Below are 17,159 nucleotides of genomic sequence, written 5' to 3'. Positions count from 1 at the left end.
CCTCCAGTCCCTCTGCTCCTGGCCTCATGGCACCTGCGAATGGCGGAGGTTCTGACCAGCCTCCCCAGATGACCATTTAACATTAATTAGGTAAACACGGTATCAGAAGTCACCACGAGGTCCTCTCTTTTATCCAGATGAGGAGTAGGCTGGCATGCGGGCAGCTGGGCCTGTGAGAAGAATGGCCAGGTCGGCTGCCAGTGTCCCCTGGCCCCTCAGCACACTTAGTTTCCAGCCCTGGCGCTGGCCCTTTCTCTGAGGTGCCCAGCTCAGCTGGGCTCTGATCCTCAGTTTCCCCATCTGTAAAAGTGGGATGATAGTGCCTACCTCACAGGGCTGCTGCGGGGGTCCCCCCGGTACTGGCTGTATGGCACTTCGAGTTGCAGAGCAATGGATGGATGCTAAATATTATTATTATTGATCATTACTGATACTATTCTCTCATAATGAGAAGATTCTTCAAACACGGCTTATGGTAATAAATATTTGGCTCTGCGTTGGGCAAAAGTATGTTCCCCTCCTTGGTTTATTCCTAAAGTGGCTTTTCAACAAAACTGACATTAAAAAGGCCAGAATCTTAAGAGATTGGATCAAAACATCGGAAAGCCCAGGACTGTGGTGTTGACGGCTCCGCTGTCTGTGGCCCCGGGTGGTCGCACGGCTGCAAGAAGTGAGGCGCTCAGCACAGCCCATCATTACCATGAGGGAATGTGGGCCTCCTCCAGGCCAGACCCTCAGATTTTTCAAGAAGAACTGAAGGGTTTTTTAAGTAAAATCTCCCAGTTTTTCAGTATGTGGACAAACAGATAAGCATGGAGCAAAACGTGACTGCGGCTGAACTTGACCTTTGTGCCACCAGCATGCAGACTCTGACTTGGACCAGATCTCTTGTTTTAAAGATGGAGAAACTGAGGCCCAGGGAGGGACAGGGCTTTACGCAAGACCACACAGCGAGTCCAGCAGAGGGAAGACCGAGGCCAGGACCTGTGCCTCCCAGGGAAGGCCTTTCACCAGCACAGAGCACCCCTGAGGCTGCAGAATAACGTGGGGGCGGGTGGAGAGGGACAGAGTTCCCATGTGTTCTTCAGACGTACACATGTGTGCACACACACCCCCTCTGAACTTAAGCTAAAATTGCTCAAGGCCCACAGGACAGGATCCGGGCCTTCCCAAAGGTCCTGAAGGGATGGGCCCGTGCCCTGAACCACTCTGCAGGCGGTGCCCTGGCAGCTGGCCAAGGGAACCCCAAATCCCCTGTCCCCCCCACCCAAACCCCTCCAATCCAGGGACTCCCTCAGCAAGACCGGGCTCAGGAGGGTCCTGGGGAAAAGTCTTCCTCCAGCTGAGGGGCAGCCAGCCCGTACCATTTGCTGTCACAACTCCCAGGAGACCTCTCGTCCCACCCACAGGGGAGCACGGGCTCAGGGAAGAGCAGGGACCTCTTGAAGACCCCAACCCCGCGAAGTGAGGGACCAAGGGCTGTGGCCCGGGCTGGTCCGCGTCAGCCCAGAGCACTTGGTCCTGGGCCTTCCACCACCTCCAAGGGAGGCTTAAGGAAGACAGAGAGAAAGGATTCTGGCTGTGGGCCACACAGGGCTCCCGAGTCAGACACGGACAGTTGTCGTCCACTCCTCCCTCCCCCTGCCTGGGCGCATCCAATAGGTCACCCAGCTCTGGCACTTTTCCCTGGGGCATCCCGCTGTCCACCCACCCTCCTCACTGACTCTGGCTGCCAGCGTCTTTCGCCTGGAAGAATGCTGCAGGCTCCTCCCAGGTCTCCCTGCCTCCACTCACATTCTGTCAAGCCAGCCTCCAAGTGCTGACCAGACCAATCCACTCCCCATCTACTACCAGCTGTGGCTCCCTATTGTCCTGCAGATAAAGACCAAGTTCCTTAGCCCCTTACAACCTGGCACTTGCCACGCTGGCCCTTTCTGCACAGCAGTAGCAACAACGTCATTTGTGAAGTAGTTGCTCTATGCTGGGCAAGGTTCTAGCAGTTTCCATGCCCTCTCTCTTATCCCCCCCCCGCCCCCAGTACACTTTGCTTCCTTGCTGTTTCCCCTGCCTGGAGCACCCACCTTCCTTCCGTCCACCTGACAAACTCCAGGTCCTCTGAGGAGCCTTGCTGCGCTGCTACAGACGGGCTGGGGTCTGGAGCCAATCCTGCCAGGGCAGCCCTGCCCTTGCTCTTGTCCTGAGCTGTTCTTCCTCTCCCTCCCCCGCCCGCACAGAGCTTCAGAGCCGCTTTCCAGCTGGAGGCAGGGAGCCGAAGGGACTCACCCACGCGAATCACTGGCAGGCACAACCCCAGCCCCACGACCAGGGCTCTTTGCTTGCTGGGGGAAGTGTATCAGTCAGCGGTTGCTGAGTAACAGACCACCCCAGCCCAATGACTCCAGGCCTTCACACAATTTTATTAAGCCCCAGAGTCCGCAGATGAGCTGGGCAGGTCTTCTGATCTTGGCCAGTTCCCTCGTGCACCACCGGTGCGCTGTGGGCCAGGGAGGCGGCCCTGCTGATCTTGGCAGGACTCTGTCGCGTGTTTTGGGGTCAGGGGCTATAGGCTGATCTGGAATGGTTTCAGCTAGGACAACGGGGCTCTTCCACATGGTCGTGTCCTCCAGTAGGGCAGCCCAAGCTTGTGCACCGCAGGGGGACGGATTCCAAAGACAGGAGCGGGAGCTGCCAGGCTCCTTGGGGCCCAGGCCCCGCACTGGCACTCTGTTCGTTCCACCACATTCTACCGGCCAAAACCAGACAGGGCCGCCCAGATTCCAGCGCGGGAAGGAGATGCCACCTCTCATGGGAGGAGCTGCGCAGTCACAGAGCCACGGGCCTGTGAAGGGAGGGGACCAGGCCACAGGCCCGGTGTGAAGGCGCTTACGCCCCCTGTCCTGAGCAGGAGAGAGGCCCAGCACTGACCGCGTGGCAGGGACACAGCCACCTTTGATGGACCCTCCCGCCGGCCCCACCCCGGAGCCTCAGCCTCTCCACCTCCATCAGCGGCCTGATCCTGAAGTCAACCGCGGGTCTGGTCTTCCTCTGCCCTCATCCATCAAGAAATCCCACTGACTCTGCCTCAGAATACATCCAAATCTGACCATCTGTCTGTGTACCCACCGGCCGTTCCTGGGTCCCTCTCTGCCGGGTCATCCCGCTAGACCACCTCTCCCATCTTCCTGCAGTTGGGAGCGGCCGTGTGATGGCTCTCAACCATGGGGCAGGGTGATGTGCTCCACCTCCCGGCCCAGTAACACCTCCCATGCTCTTGCCCTTCCCCTGGCTTGACGGCCACCCAGGGAGCCATGGGGTGTGGACAGTGGAGCCACAGCAGGAAGGGCCCTGGGTCTCTGAATGGCCCCTGGAGGAGAGCCACCTGCTGATCAGGAACCCCACAGGAAAGAAATACATGTGTGTGGTGGGAAGCCACTGAGATTTGGGAGTGCATCTCATAGCACAGAGCCCCCCCATCACCAGGCTCCAGCCACAGTGGGCTTCCTTTGTTCTTCACACATGCCATGTTCTGTTCTACCTCTGGGCCTTTGCACATGCTGTCCCTTTGACCTTTATGTGGCTGGCTCTTTCTTTAATAAGACTCAACTCAAATGCCAACACTTCAAAGATATACCCCCAATCACCCTGGCTTCCATCACCCTCATCCACTATTTTTATTTCTTTGTGGCATTTACCACTATTTGAAATGACATTTCTCATTTATCAGAGGCTGTACAGTATAGTGATTAAGAGCATGAACTCTGGAGCCAGAGGCTCTGTTGTTCAAATCTGCCTCTGCTATTTACTGCTCTGCGGTTTAGGGCAAGGTACTTAACCTCTCTGTGCCTACATTTCCCCAGAAATTCATTTGGGAAATTACATTTCCCCATTTGTAAAATGGAGGCAGTAATATCACTGTGAGCAAATGAGCTAACAGATATAAATTTCAAAACACGATGCCTGGCGCACTGCAGAGGCCGTGGGAGTGTGAGGTTTGGGTATTAATGTGTTTTTTAAGTTTCATGAATATGGGACTTCATCTGTCTTTGTCTCCACTGGGTCTCCAGAGCCCAACACCCAGTTGGGATTAATAAATATTTGTTGAATAAGAATGAACGAAGATTGGAGCGTGTTGCCAGACCCACCACACCCCTGTCTGGGCCCAGGCTCGGGGACAGTGGGCTCAGGCCGGCTGCTGGAACCAAGGAGCTGGGGCACAAGATGTGGCCTGTCCCGGGCTTTGCCTGCCTGCCCAGGGGTGGAGGTGCAGAGACAAATCAAGCCCCCTCGATGTGGCCACAGGCACATCTGCTCCATTGACAAGGTGGCCACTGGTTGCCACAACAACACTCCTGGCCCCAGAAGAATGTACTGGAGACAACAGGAGAACTCTGCAGCCGCCCCGAGCTCAGCCCCCAAGATGCAAGCCGCCTCTAACCCAGAGAAAGCGTCACACCACACGCTTGTGTGTGCGCACACACAGACCCACAGTCGCACGTGGACACTGACCAAGAGACCCAGAGGGCCCTGCGCACACCCAGAGGGCCCTATGCACACCCAGAGGGCTCTACACACACCCAGAGGGCCCTGCACACACCCAGAGGGCTCTACACACACCCAGAGGGCCCTGCACACACCCAGAGGGCCCTGCACACACCCAGAGGGCTCTACACACACCCAGAGGGCCCTGCACACAGCCAGAGGGCTCTACACACACCCAGAGGGCCCTGCACACACCCAGAGGGCTCTACACACACCCAGAGGGCCCTGCACACACCCAGAGGGCTCTACACACACCCAGAGGGCTCTACACACACCCAGAGGGCCCTGCACACACCCAGAGGGCCCTATGCACACCTAGAGGGCCCTGCATGGCCAAGGGAGTGACCAGGCACTCACAAAGGGGAAGTGTAAACACACACCCACCATCCCAGAGCCTCAGACAGAGCCCACAAGAGCCCCTGAGAGACACAGAGAGGCCACCACAAGGGGTACAGGGTCACACTCACAAGATGCACACTTTCCCAGAAGCCAGCCACAGACCAGCAGCCTGTGTCATCTGGGAGGCCATGGCTTGCCATCACCTGCTTGGCAGCAGGCCCCCCCCCCCGTGTGTGTGTGTGTGTGTATGTGTGCCCGCGCCTGTGTGCTGGGTGCGTGGGCAGGCTGCGAGTAGAGGCGCATGTTGGAGGGACACCCAGCACCATCTCCTCAGGAGGCCACCCTGAGACAGGAGAGGCTTGAGTATGAAGAGTGTCCTCCTCTGAGACGGGGAGAGCGCCCTCCAGATGCCGGTCCACCTGGCGCAGAGCGCAGTGACCCCATGAAGAGCCGGCGCAGACCCGGTGCTGGTGCCATCAGCGCTCTGCCCTCTGACCCAGGGACCCCTGAGTCGCGGCGCCTTGCTGTCAGCACATGGACAACGGCAGGCGGGCTCCCAGCCTGAGCGACAATGGCTGGGAACCCCGCCTGGGCTGGGCCGGCCCATACCGCCTCCGAGCTGCCCACCTGGCTGCCGCCCCGGGGAACCCACCGCTGGGGCTCGGCCTGCAACAGCCTCAGGTGGGGATACCCACGGCGAGCCGGTGAGCCCTCCTGGGGGACCAGGAGACGGAAACGTCAGCCTCTCCTGCTGGTGACTCAGAGCTGCTTGCCTCCTTCCTGCCGTGGAGGTTCCCAAGGCCGCACCACCTGCCATATCATCACAGAGCGGGCGACCAGCAACGCGAGAGTCCCGCGGACTTCTGCTAAGCCACACTTTAAAGAGATTCGCAAAAATGTAAAACGGCGGGCCACTCTTTTCACTAAATCATTTTATTTTATGGATTTTTAAACATAGAGCTATTTTTCACTAAAAATGTGTTATTTATATAAATATCGTGGGCTCATTATCATTTTAAAATAATTAATACGTAAATATTTACTTTTTTCTCAGCTCTAATTTCTATTATTGTAAATATTGGTGGATATGCACACACACAGCAGCTCTCGGGGTGGGCAATAATGTTTTTCGATATGAAGGGGTCTGAGACCCCAGCGCTTGAGACCCGCTGCCTAGACACGCAGCCAGTAATCCACTACAGCTCCTCTGCTCATCCAAATTCGGTAAATAGTCAAAACCGGGGGCACGCGCAGATCCCTCCTGTGCCCGCCGTCCTGAGGGCTGGAAGGGTTACCCCGCGGCCGCCCCTGGAGGAAGCTGACCGCGCTGCGGATGGCAAGGGCCGTGGTCAGGACTGAACCCCAGGCGTCTGACTCAAAAGCACCCCCACCCAAAAAGCCACGCCGTCTGCGCCCCTCCCTGTGCCTGAGGTTGCCAGAGAGAATACAAGATGCCCAGTTAAAGGCGAATGTCAGATGAGCAACAACAAGAATTTAGTACAAGTGTGTACCAAACACTGCATGGGACGCACTCAGGCGAACAGCAGTTCCTTATTTAGCTGAAACTCAAATTTAACAGGCGTCCTATACTTTTATTTGCTAAATCTGGCAACCCTACCTGTGCCAGGCCTGCTCTGGGGGCTGAGGGCCCTCCTGCATGGCTGCCCCAGGCAGCAGGGCTGGACCACGCTCGGGCTGTGCGTCCTGGGGCGCATCATGATCCGATCTGCGTTATCAGCAGTCTCCCTAGACAGAGATGAGGGGAGGGGAGTGGGGGAGCTGAACTGTTGTGCCAATCATGGGCGCTTTTCTTCCTGGGAACATCTCCCCTCAAATTCAGGGCCCAGGGGAATCTCCCCAACACCCACCGGCTTGCCTCCCCCTACCCCCACACCCCACGGCCAGCCAGGCCTACCTTGACAGTTTGTCCCCAGAGCTGCTGCAGTCTGCTCCCGCCCCCCCCCACCCCCACTCCCCAAGGGCAGCCCGTCCTCCTTCTGTCTCCCCACCCCACCCCAGGTGACTAGGGAGGACCGCTTGCTGCAGCCCCCCTGACCCTCCCTGGCCTCCAGCAGGGCACAACTGGGGAGATGCCCAGGATCTCGAACATCCGCAAGTCCTGGGCCCCCCCCCCCCGACATCAGTGATAACCATTTCACAGACAAGGAAACTGAGGCCCAGCCCCCGGGCACGTTGTTCAGCACTCAACTAGGTGCCAGGCCGATGCATCCCGAAACGCCAGGCCCTACTCTCCACAGGAACTTCTCCTGCTGCCCAGAGGAGCCCGCAGCCCACCTGCTGGCCGGCACACCTGGACGGCAGCAGAGAGGTGACTTAGAGCAGATGTTCTGACGTGCCTCCTGCCACTGGAAGGCAGCCAGGGCCGCACATCCGTCAGGGCCGCGACGGCGTGTCAGTGAACACGCGGTGGACTTTCTCACTTAATGTGCAATTACTTCCCTGAGTAAGATCCTTCCTCCGCCAGCCTGGCCCCCTTCTCTGCTGTTTCATTTTTTTCCTCTGACCTCTGAAAGCGTGATCGATGAATGTGGTTAAGCACCAACTACGGGCAAAGAAGTCACAGAGTGGCAGGCACCCCGGCAAAGTACACTCAGGAGAGAACATGGACTGGAGTGCAGACAGGCCCTGGTGTTGTCAAGAGCATACGGCTTGGGTTCAAGCTGTGAGCTGTGTGATCCTGGGCAAGTTGCGTAACCTCTCTGGGCTTCAGCCTCCTCATCAATTATTGAGTGTTGGCGTGTGCCAGGCCCTGTTGCAAGCACTTTACACAATGTGGTCCTCACAATACGAGACAGGTGCTGTTACCAGCCTTGGTGCCTGCATTGGCTGCGCCGTTGGCTGGGGCTGCTGTAACAGTACCCCAACCCAAGGGTCTTAAACAACAAAAGTTATTTCCTCGCAGCTCTGGAGACTGGAGGTCCGAAATCGAGGCATCGGCTGGCCAGTTCCTTCGGGGACTGTCAGGGAGAGCCATCCTGGCCTCTCTCCTTGGCCAAGGCGGCCGTCCTCTCCCAGCGTCTCTCCACATTGTCCTCCCTCTGTTCTTGTCTCTGTGCCCCAGTCTCCCCTTCTTATAAGGACACTGTCGTGTTGGAATGGGGCCACCCTAATGACCTCATTTTAACTTGGTCACCTCTGTAAAGGCCCCGTCTCCAAATAAGGTCACATTCTAAGGTCCCGGGGGTTAGGACTCCAACCAATGAACTTGAGGGGACACAATGCAACCTGTAACACCTGGTTACAGGTGAGGAGACGGAGGCAAAGAGTTTAAGTGACTGGGCCAAGGTCACACACACGTTAAAAGCTGGAAGCAGGGTTCAAACCCAGGTCCCAGAGCCCCCTCACCCGCGCACCCCCGCAGCATTGCCTGTGTGAAACGGAGCCCGCTGTCCCCACGATAGGGCCGCGCTGTGGACTGAACCACACACCCCGGGTAAAGTGCCCGGCGCGGGGCCTGGCGTGCAGGATGCTGACAAACTGTTCGCCGTCACTGCAATGGACTGCCAGGCCCGGGCCCAAGTCCTGCCCTGACTTCTCGTGCTGTGCGACTTGGGTGGGGGCTTCACCTCTCTGGGCTTCCGTTTTCTCGTCTGTGGAAGGCGGGGTGCATAACAATCCTTCCCCAGACGTCTGCTGCGCGGCCGCACCGGGCTCCCAACATCCTCTGAGCACATGCTGCCCCGCCCCTGGACAGTGCTGCCATGCGGACTCCTCTTCCTTCTCCTCCGGCGCTGCGCCCCTCCAGGTCTGAGGCTCTCTGGACCTCCATGTGGCTTCCCTCAGGGCATGGTGGAGGGTCTGACCCAGGGCACATATTGGTAAAGGGGACGAAGCGGGAGGAGAGAAGAATCGAGTTCAATTCGGGTGAGGAGGGCCCAGAATCCCTGGGACACCTGCATCCGGCTAAGAGGGAGTCACAGACCTATTTACCCTCCTGCCTGAAACCAACAGGACAGGCAAAATACATGAAACAGTGGCCATCAGGACGCTGGACCTGAGGCCCCGAGGACCGTGATCCCTGTGACCAGGAAACTCGGAGGGAGCTCTGGGACTGTCCAGCTTGCCACCTTGAGAGTGACCAGCAGGGGAGCTGCCCAGGCCCGGAGAGCTCCCTGGGAGTCCACAGACACCACGGAGCCATGGCTCTCAGGGCAGAGCTCCAGCAGAGAGAGCAGCCCAGAGAGGGAGCCCGGCAGGCCCGCAGGGGCCCTTGAGTACCCAGCAATCCGGGCATGTGTGTGAGGATGCTCTGTGAGGCCAGGGGAAGGACCACGCCAGGGGAAGGACCACCTGAAAGGACTGGGGGAAGGTCGCCTGGTGCCGCACAGGACTGGGAATAGCACCTGCTCCCCCAGCCGGCCTGCAAAGTCTCCCAGTCCACAGGGCGGTGGGTGGAGCACTCAGGGGGGCCTGGCCTCAGTAGTAAGCAATGATGAGCCCAGGCTGCTCATGGCTCCACCAATCAGATCATGAAAGCCAGAACTGGAAGGACCAAACTGTTTCCAAGGGACTTGACGGCATCTCTGAATAAAGCTCAAGAAGACTCATAGGACACAAAAATACCCAGCCCCCACCCTGGTGAACTGACCACACCCGGCATCCAGCTGAAGATCACCACACGTGCAGAGGCAGGAACACATCCACGGTGCAGAGGAGAAACCCGCCCATCAAAACCAATGCAGAACTGGGCGCAGGCACTAGGATTAGCAGAGAAGGGTGTTAAAATAGTTCTGTGGATGCCCTAGGTGCAGAAAGTGAAGTTGAGATGTGGAAGATATAAAAAAAAGACCTTCTAAAGACGAAAACTATGAAGTCTGAGATGAAGAAATGTGCTGGACGGGTAACAGCAGATTAGACACTGCAAAAGAAAAGATCAGCGATTTGAACACATGGCAATAGAAATTATCCACCATGAAACACAGAAAAAAATAGTGTTCTAAAAAGCTGAAAAGTGCATTCATGAGCTTCAAGCAGCCTAACATACAACTAATTGGAGTCTGAGAAGGAGAAGCTGGGAGGAGGGCAGAAAAAATATTTGAAGAAATAATGGTAGAAAATTTTCCAAATGCTATGAAAAACTATAAACCCACAGACCCATGAACTCAACAAACCCCAAACACAAGAAACACAAAGAAAATCACATCAAGGCACCTCATATCAAATCCCTCCAGACAAGTGATAAGGAGAAAATCTTAAAAGAAGCCAGAGGAAGAAGGATGTTACTTTTTCAGACACACAAAAGCTGAAAGAATTCATCACCAGCAAACAAACAGAAGAAATTCTAAAGGATGCGCTTTGTGAAGAAGGAAAATGACACCAGATGGAAACTTCAGTTTACACAAAGGGACAAAGAGCACTGGAAGTGGTGGCTCCACGGGGAAATGGAAAAGATGATTTCTTTGAATTATTTAAATAACATTCAAAATAATTGACTATTTAAACAAAAGCAATGAACCATCTATTGCAGGGCCATCATTCAGACGAGGAGAAGGCAGCACGGAAAGCTTAAGTCACCTGCCTGACAGGGGGGTGAAGGCAGCTGTGAATGTAGGTCTGGTGAGCTCTGCTTGAAGATTAAGAGCTTGGTTTTATTTTTGGTGGAAATAAAAATATCATACAGTCACACATTGCTTAACGATGGGGCTCCATTCTGAGAAATGCATCGTTAGGTGATTTCGTTGTTGCGCAAACATCACAGAGTGCACTTACAAAAACCTAGACGGCACAGCCTACTACACACCTGGGCTACCTGGCACCAGTCTCATGGGACTGCAGCTGTATATGTGGTCTGCCGTTGGCCGAAACGTCGTGATGTGGCACATGACTGTGCTTGCAAATGCTTGCAGGTGTATCCAGCCATATATATGCACACGCACATTTGTATGGACACATCTACACGACTGTGTGCCTATACCATGGACATGTCTACACGGAATCTGCCCGTAAAGATATTCACAGTGGTCTTTGGAGTTCCGTGTTGTTTCTGCTTCTCTGTATTTTGTAATTTTACTTTATTCTGATTTGGTGCAAAAACTTTCAATTACTTTGACAAGACGAAAGCCCCTGGTGACCTCGTGCTGTGGGGACTATCTTCAGAATCCACTTCCTTTCTTACCCATTTATTAAGCTGGTCCCCCAGGACCCCTTTCTCAGGAAGTCCCAAGGCAGCATGGCGCCCCTTGGAAATGTTCTGGCCCACGTGGCTGGAGTCCGGGCACCCGCGACACCAGGCAGGACCCCCCTCCAGTGCTGGCTCTCCAGTTGCCTCTCAGATGTTGACATCTAAATAATGATACAGAAAATAACAGCATCAAAACTAAAAGTAAAAAGCAACTCCAGCATCAGGCTCCCCAGTGTGCTGGGCAGAGCGGGTGGCACAGTGTCCCCCATGTTGGCTGCACATCAGGGTCACCCACCGAGCACTGGAAAGAGGATGCTCGCCGCCCCCTGACCCTTGAGTGAACGGGTCTGGAGAGCAGCCTGGCCACGGGCACCTCTCAAAGCCCCTGTATTCTTGTGAGCAGCCGAGGTTGCTGGGGGCCGCTGACGTGGCACTTAGGCAACATCAGTGAACCGCCCCCTCCCCCAGGACTTTGCAAGGTACACATATTTATTCCCAGGTTACAAGTGACAACATAAGGCTCTGAGAGGGACTGACTTCTGACTTGCCCCAGACCAGGCAGCCAGGCGAGGGCAGACCCAGGTTTGGGCAGACCCCCAGGTCCCACTATTAAGCAGCACACTCTCCCACCACACACCTCACTCCCCACGCGGCCAAGTCTAGACTCGTCATTTTCTGCCAAAATTCCTCTGCATTCCACACACTTAATCCCCGAGAATGGGCCCCTTCTCCGGCCTCTCAGTCACCCGAGGCGGGACCCCCGAAGTCACCCTTTGTTCCCCCTTCTCCTCCCAGCCCCCAGATCCAATCAGTCACCAGGTCCTGCTGACCCGCTCCTGGACCCCTCGCTTCTCCAGCCTCCGTCACGGCCTCCTCAGGCCTCGGGGCTGGACCCGGCCTCCTAGCTCCCCGGGCTGCAGGCCCCTTTCTGAGGCCCCTGACCACTGTGCTTCTCTCTCTCACACTGGACAGCAGCTGCCTGTTGTGCCTGCCTCCCCCACCAGACTGGGACAACCCAAGGACAAGGACTATGTCTGATCCTGCACCAAGGCCCCAGCAGCCCACACAGGGCTGGGCATGCTGTGGGCACTAAATAAATGCTTAGCGGATGGATGAACGTATTATTAATTCATTAGTGACCAGGCCTTTCCTTTCTTCCCCACTGGGCTCGGAAGTCTTCAGAGTTAGGGATTACTTCATTCCACTCTGTGTGCCAAGCTTTCCGCACCTGCCCAGCCTGAGTATGTCTGTCGATTGAATAAGGGAATGGGCCGTTGTGCGCAGTGTTCCCTCTGTCTGGAATGCCCTTCCCGCAGACGTTGTTATGGCTCATCCTTCCACCTCCCTCAGGTCTCTGTTCAGACGTCGCCTTCTCCACGAGCCTGACCTCCCTGCTGATGACTGACGGCACCTTCCTCCTGCCGCACTCCCCCGCCCTTGCGCTCCCTTCACCTTCTCGCTTATGATCGTGTCCGCTGATTTCTTATATCGACTGTTTCTTATCTGTATTCCCAGCAGCACCAGAAGAAAAAGCTTTCTTAAACACACAGCTTTTTGACTCCCTTATTTTGCTTAATTTCCCCAGCGCCTGAGACAGTGTCTGGCACATAGTGGCTGTTCAGCAAACACTGACAAAGAGAACAGCATTTGTTCTGCGAGTGACTACTCTGTGGTCTGGGACCGACTGCTTGATCCCCCTGAGCCCATATTTAAAAAATAACAGCCAGGATAATAGCATGCCCACACTGAAAACAATAGGAGCAATAACAAGAGAAGTGATGAAGAAGGTTGGGGGTGCGGCGGTCACCGCGCTGCTGCCAGTGTTCTGTCTCTCCGACCTCCAGGCACGCAGTAGGGCCGCTCCCCGCAGCCCTGGGGCGGGCCGTGTGGCTGGCACTGGCCGGTCTGAGTGGAAGGGGCAGTGCCGTGCCTCACTTCCAGGAGGACACTCTGAGAGCCAGCAGCGCCTCCCACCCCCTCGCCCTCTGCCACAGCGGCCGGCCGTGCTCCGACAGTGACCGCCCGTCAGCCTGACCCCACCACACAGGGCAGAGCCACGCTGGCCCGCTTGGGACATGTTGCATGAGTGAAAAATAGGCTTTTGTTGTAATAAGCCGCTGGGATTTGAGGCTTTTGTCACTGCAGCATAACTTTGCCTCTCCTGACTTCAGGTCCTGACAAATCGGACGCTGTGGTCTGCGTGTCACCCCGAGGGCTCATTCGCCCCCTGTCCCTGCCCCGTACTCGGGGGAGGGTGGACCTGCAAGAATAACAATGACAGTGGCTTATCAGCGTTGTGTGCTTAATGCCCCTGCATTGCCCCTTTGCATGGCAGCAACATCCCAGTGACTGGGCTGCTATTGTCCCCGCAGAGGTACAGAGGGGCGAGATACTCGCCCAGGGGCTGGGAGGTGGTGGGACCAGAACTCGAACCCGGGCCATCCAGCTCCAGTGGCTAGACTCTTCAATGATCCCCACCAGACGTGGTTCTTGTTTCTCCTCTGACTGTCTTCAGGCTCCTGCCACCACACCCTGGCTGCCTCAAGAAGGCCCGCGGCTCAAGGCCTGGCCTCTCTGTTATGTCTGGGCCGTGCTGAGCGCAGGGCGTGCGAGGCTCCAAGGTCTTTGCTACAGTACTTACGTGGTGGGAGTCTGCTGGTCAGAGAAGGCTGGGGCCGACCAGGCGCCGGGACACAGCCTCTGGCCGCTGGAAACCCTCGACACGCCCCCAGTCTACACACGTCACTGTGCAGATTAATCCACACTGTGGGGGCTCTCCCTGTTCCCCACACTGGGCTTTTGCATGGAGAGCGTCCAGAGCTCCCGGCCCCCGACCAAGAAGCACTGCTTGAGGCAGAGAGTGTCTGCTCGCCCAGACCAGCTGGTTAACAATGGGGCATGGAGACCCTGAGAGGGACGGGAACTTAGCAAAGGCCACACAGCAGGGATGAGCGCTCACTCTAACTGGATTGAACTTCTGTAAAATTAGACACACCTCCTCCGAGAAGCCTTCCTTATTTAAATTTGGGGTGGTGAGGAGAGATTTCCTCCTTGTACCTGGGGAGTCTGGAGAAGGGAAAGAAACATTTGTTGTGCCAGGAGCTTGACATAAGAAACAACTAATGCCTCTGAGGTGAGTCCCGTTGTGCCCATTTCATAGGTGGGAAGCCTGAGGATGCCAAGCAACGGGGCGATGTGTCTGAAGTCACGGGGCAGCTGAGCGGCAGAGCCAGGACTCAGACCCGGGTTCCTGATGACGGCCAGGTGTGTCCTGCAAGACCGCGTTATCACAGCTCCCGCCACTGTCCGAGCTGCCCCGTCGGGGGGAACAGGCCAAACCACTGAGGGCGGGGCTCCTCTGGGACCTCAGCTGACTTCGTGGGAGGCAGAGTCACCCAGACCTTAGCTCCTGTTCTGTGACTTGGGCCAGGGCTTCCACCTGCTGAGCCTCGGTCTCCCCAGCGGTCCGCTGCGGGGTAAGGGACCCCTTCTGCAATGAAATAATGAGGTTGAGAGCACTGCTCCGTGCTGGCAAGCAGTAGATGTTCAGTCCACATCCATCTACTCCCCGCGGGACGGGCGTCCGGCGCCCGCAATGCCCACGGCCCCGATAGCACTGTAAGGCGCGTCCTCACGGTGGCGCGTTGCCTGTTGCCTGAGGGACCAGGTGAGAACATCTTAGGACAAGTGTCCAGGAGCAGAATTTCTGAGTCGCAAAGAGGCAGGTGTTCCTTCATTTGCATGAGCCCTGGGGCTGGCTGCTGATCGGCTCCCCCGGTTGCCGTTCCCACGCAGGGCACCGAGGGCCCCCTGTGCCCAGGCCGCGCAGGCCCTGGGCAGCCCGCAGCTTCCCCGTTTTTGCTGGTCCGACCGACATAAAGTGATACCTTTTGCTTATCTAGTTACTGATGAGTTTGCCCACCTCCTCCCATGCTTTGTGGCCTTTTCTGTCTCCTCTTCCGTAAAGGGCTTGTGTACACTGTGGCCAGTGTCCCACTGGGGCCACTACCTCCACCTGAGAAAGCTTTTCTGGGCGTCCTCCTGGCCAGCCTCCCTGCTCCCTGACTCCAGCAGCGCCCTGCCAGAGACAGAACGCACTGCACTCCGAGCCGAGTTTAGTTTCTGCCTCGCTCGTTCATCCACTGGGTCCCCATCACAACGGGAATAAATTGCAAACTCCTCACCGTGGCCGGAAGGTCACAGGCTATGGCTCCTGCTGGCGTCTGCCCCTCCTGACTTGCTTACCTAAGCCAGGGCTTCCGGGCCTGGCTGGACCTGCCATGCTCGTCCCTACCCTAATGGGCTCCCTCCCTCCGGGGGGGGGGGGTCTCCGTTCAGAAGCCCCCTCCCCACAGGCCTCCCCTGAGGCCCTGCCTAAAACACCAGCAGGGTGCTACCTGCCACCCCCAACCCGGGACCCAGCTTCATTTTTCTTCCTGGCACTTACCAAAACCAGTGATTAGGTCCCACATGCTTTTGTCCAGTGGCATTTAGAGGCGAGGAAGCCCAGGCACGCCAAGTCCACAGCAAGCACAGAGTAGCCTGGGCGGAACCGAGAGCGGCCCCATGCGCCCTGCCCAGCCCCGCTCTGCAGCAGATCCCGGGGCCGTTTCAACCCAGGTCCACCTGCATATTTAGCTGAGTCCACCTAATTCCTTCCGGGGCCCTACTGCCTGCTTCCAAGTCATGGCAGCTTAAGCAGCACAAGAAAAGATGGCGGTGGTGGGGGCAGAGAGGCCCAGAGCCCCTGTGTCCCTGCCTCAGAGCAGAGCCACACCCCCCGGGGCCAGCCCACTGGGGCCAGCCCATTGGGTCCAGGAGACGGCTCTGCAGGGCTGCTGCTCCCCGGGGAACCGGGAGTGGGAGTGGGTGCAGCACATGCAGACCTGGGTGGGGAAGACGTGCGTGGGCCTCACCCACCTCTCCTCCTCCACAGCGATCTTCATAGAGGAGCCACGGGTGGCAGGAGCCGGGCTGGCCTGCCCTGTGAGGGTCGCCTGCCACACGCCCATCCCGACTACTGAAGGGCAAGGAGCCAGCCTCCACTGAGTTAAGCCACCAAGTTGCAGGGGGGGTGTGCTGCTCAAACAACTGGGATGACCAGCCAGCACAGTAGGACTGGGCTGTGTCCCCCTCACCAGCTGGAGGCAAGTGGCTGGCCCAAAGTCTCAGTGAACGAGCCGCCAGATGGGGTGGCGAGCGCCAGCCCTTCCCTCTTGCATTCTCTCCAGGCGATTGTCTAAGCGTAAGGCGGGATGTCCTCTCTCTTTGTATCTTTTAATTTTATTATTTATTTATTTTTTTTTTTGAGGAATCTCAGCCCTGAGCTAACTCCTGCCAATCCTCCTCTTTTTGCTGAGGAAGACTGGCCCTGAGCTAACATCCGTGCCCATCTTCCTCTACTTTATATGTGGGACACCTGCCACAGCATGGCTTGATGAGCAGTGCCATGTCCACACGCGGGATCCGAACCGGCAGATGCTGGGCCGCCAAAGCAGAACGTGAGCACTTAACCACTGCGCCACCAGGCCAGTCCTCTCTTTGCATCTTTTAATAACAAAAGTAATACATGCTCCTAGTTTAAAAATACGCAGAAGCGTCTAAAGTAAAAGGTGAAAATACGCACATCCCTCCGAAGGCCTCCTCCCAGGGGGCACCGCAGGAACAGTGTCTGTGAACACGTGCACTCACAGACCCCACCCAGGGCTGTGTGCAAGCTGCGCTCTGAACTCCACAATGTGTGCAAGTGGACGTGCCTCATTCTTAGTAGTTGTGGTGTTCCACAGCTTGGAGGCACCACATTCACCCCCTTAGCCTCCTGTGGATGGACGGCGAAGAGGCTTCCATTGTTTTTCCAGCGTCACAGACAACGCCGGAACGCAGGTCCCTGAACGTCCGTTTTTCTGTACGGTGTGAGTGCTGCTGTAAGCCTTGTCCTAGAAGTGGGGTTTCTGGGTCAAACGGTGGGGCTTTTACGTTATGATGGATCCCCCAGGGAAGAGGGGTTGATCCTCCAACACGAGTACCCTGGATAAGCCCCGGAACCCCGAGGTGGTGAGTTCTCCCTTGCTGGAGGAAATCAAGGAACTTTAAATGACCCCTCACCAGGTGCCTCAGAGAGTCCTGCATCGAGCTCTGG

Source organism: Equus asinus, chromosome 21 (assembly GCF_041296235.1).
Source record: "Equus asinus isolate D_3611 breed Donkey chromosome 21, EquAss-T2T_v2, whole genome shotgun sequence".
In the NCBI taxonomy this organism is placed as follows: Eukaryota; Metazoa; Chordata; class Mammalia; order Perissodactyla; family Equidae; genus Equus; species Equus asinus.
The sequence above is the reverse complement of the archived record's forward strand: the minus strand, read 5'-3'. Positions refer to the sequence as shown.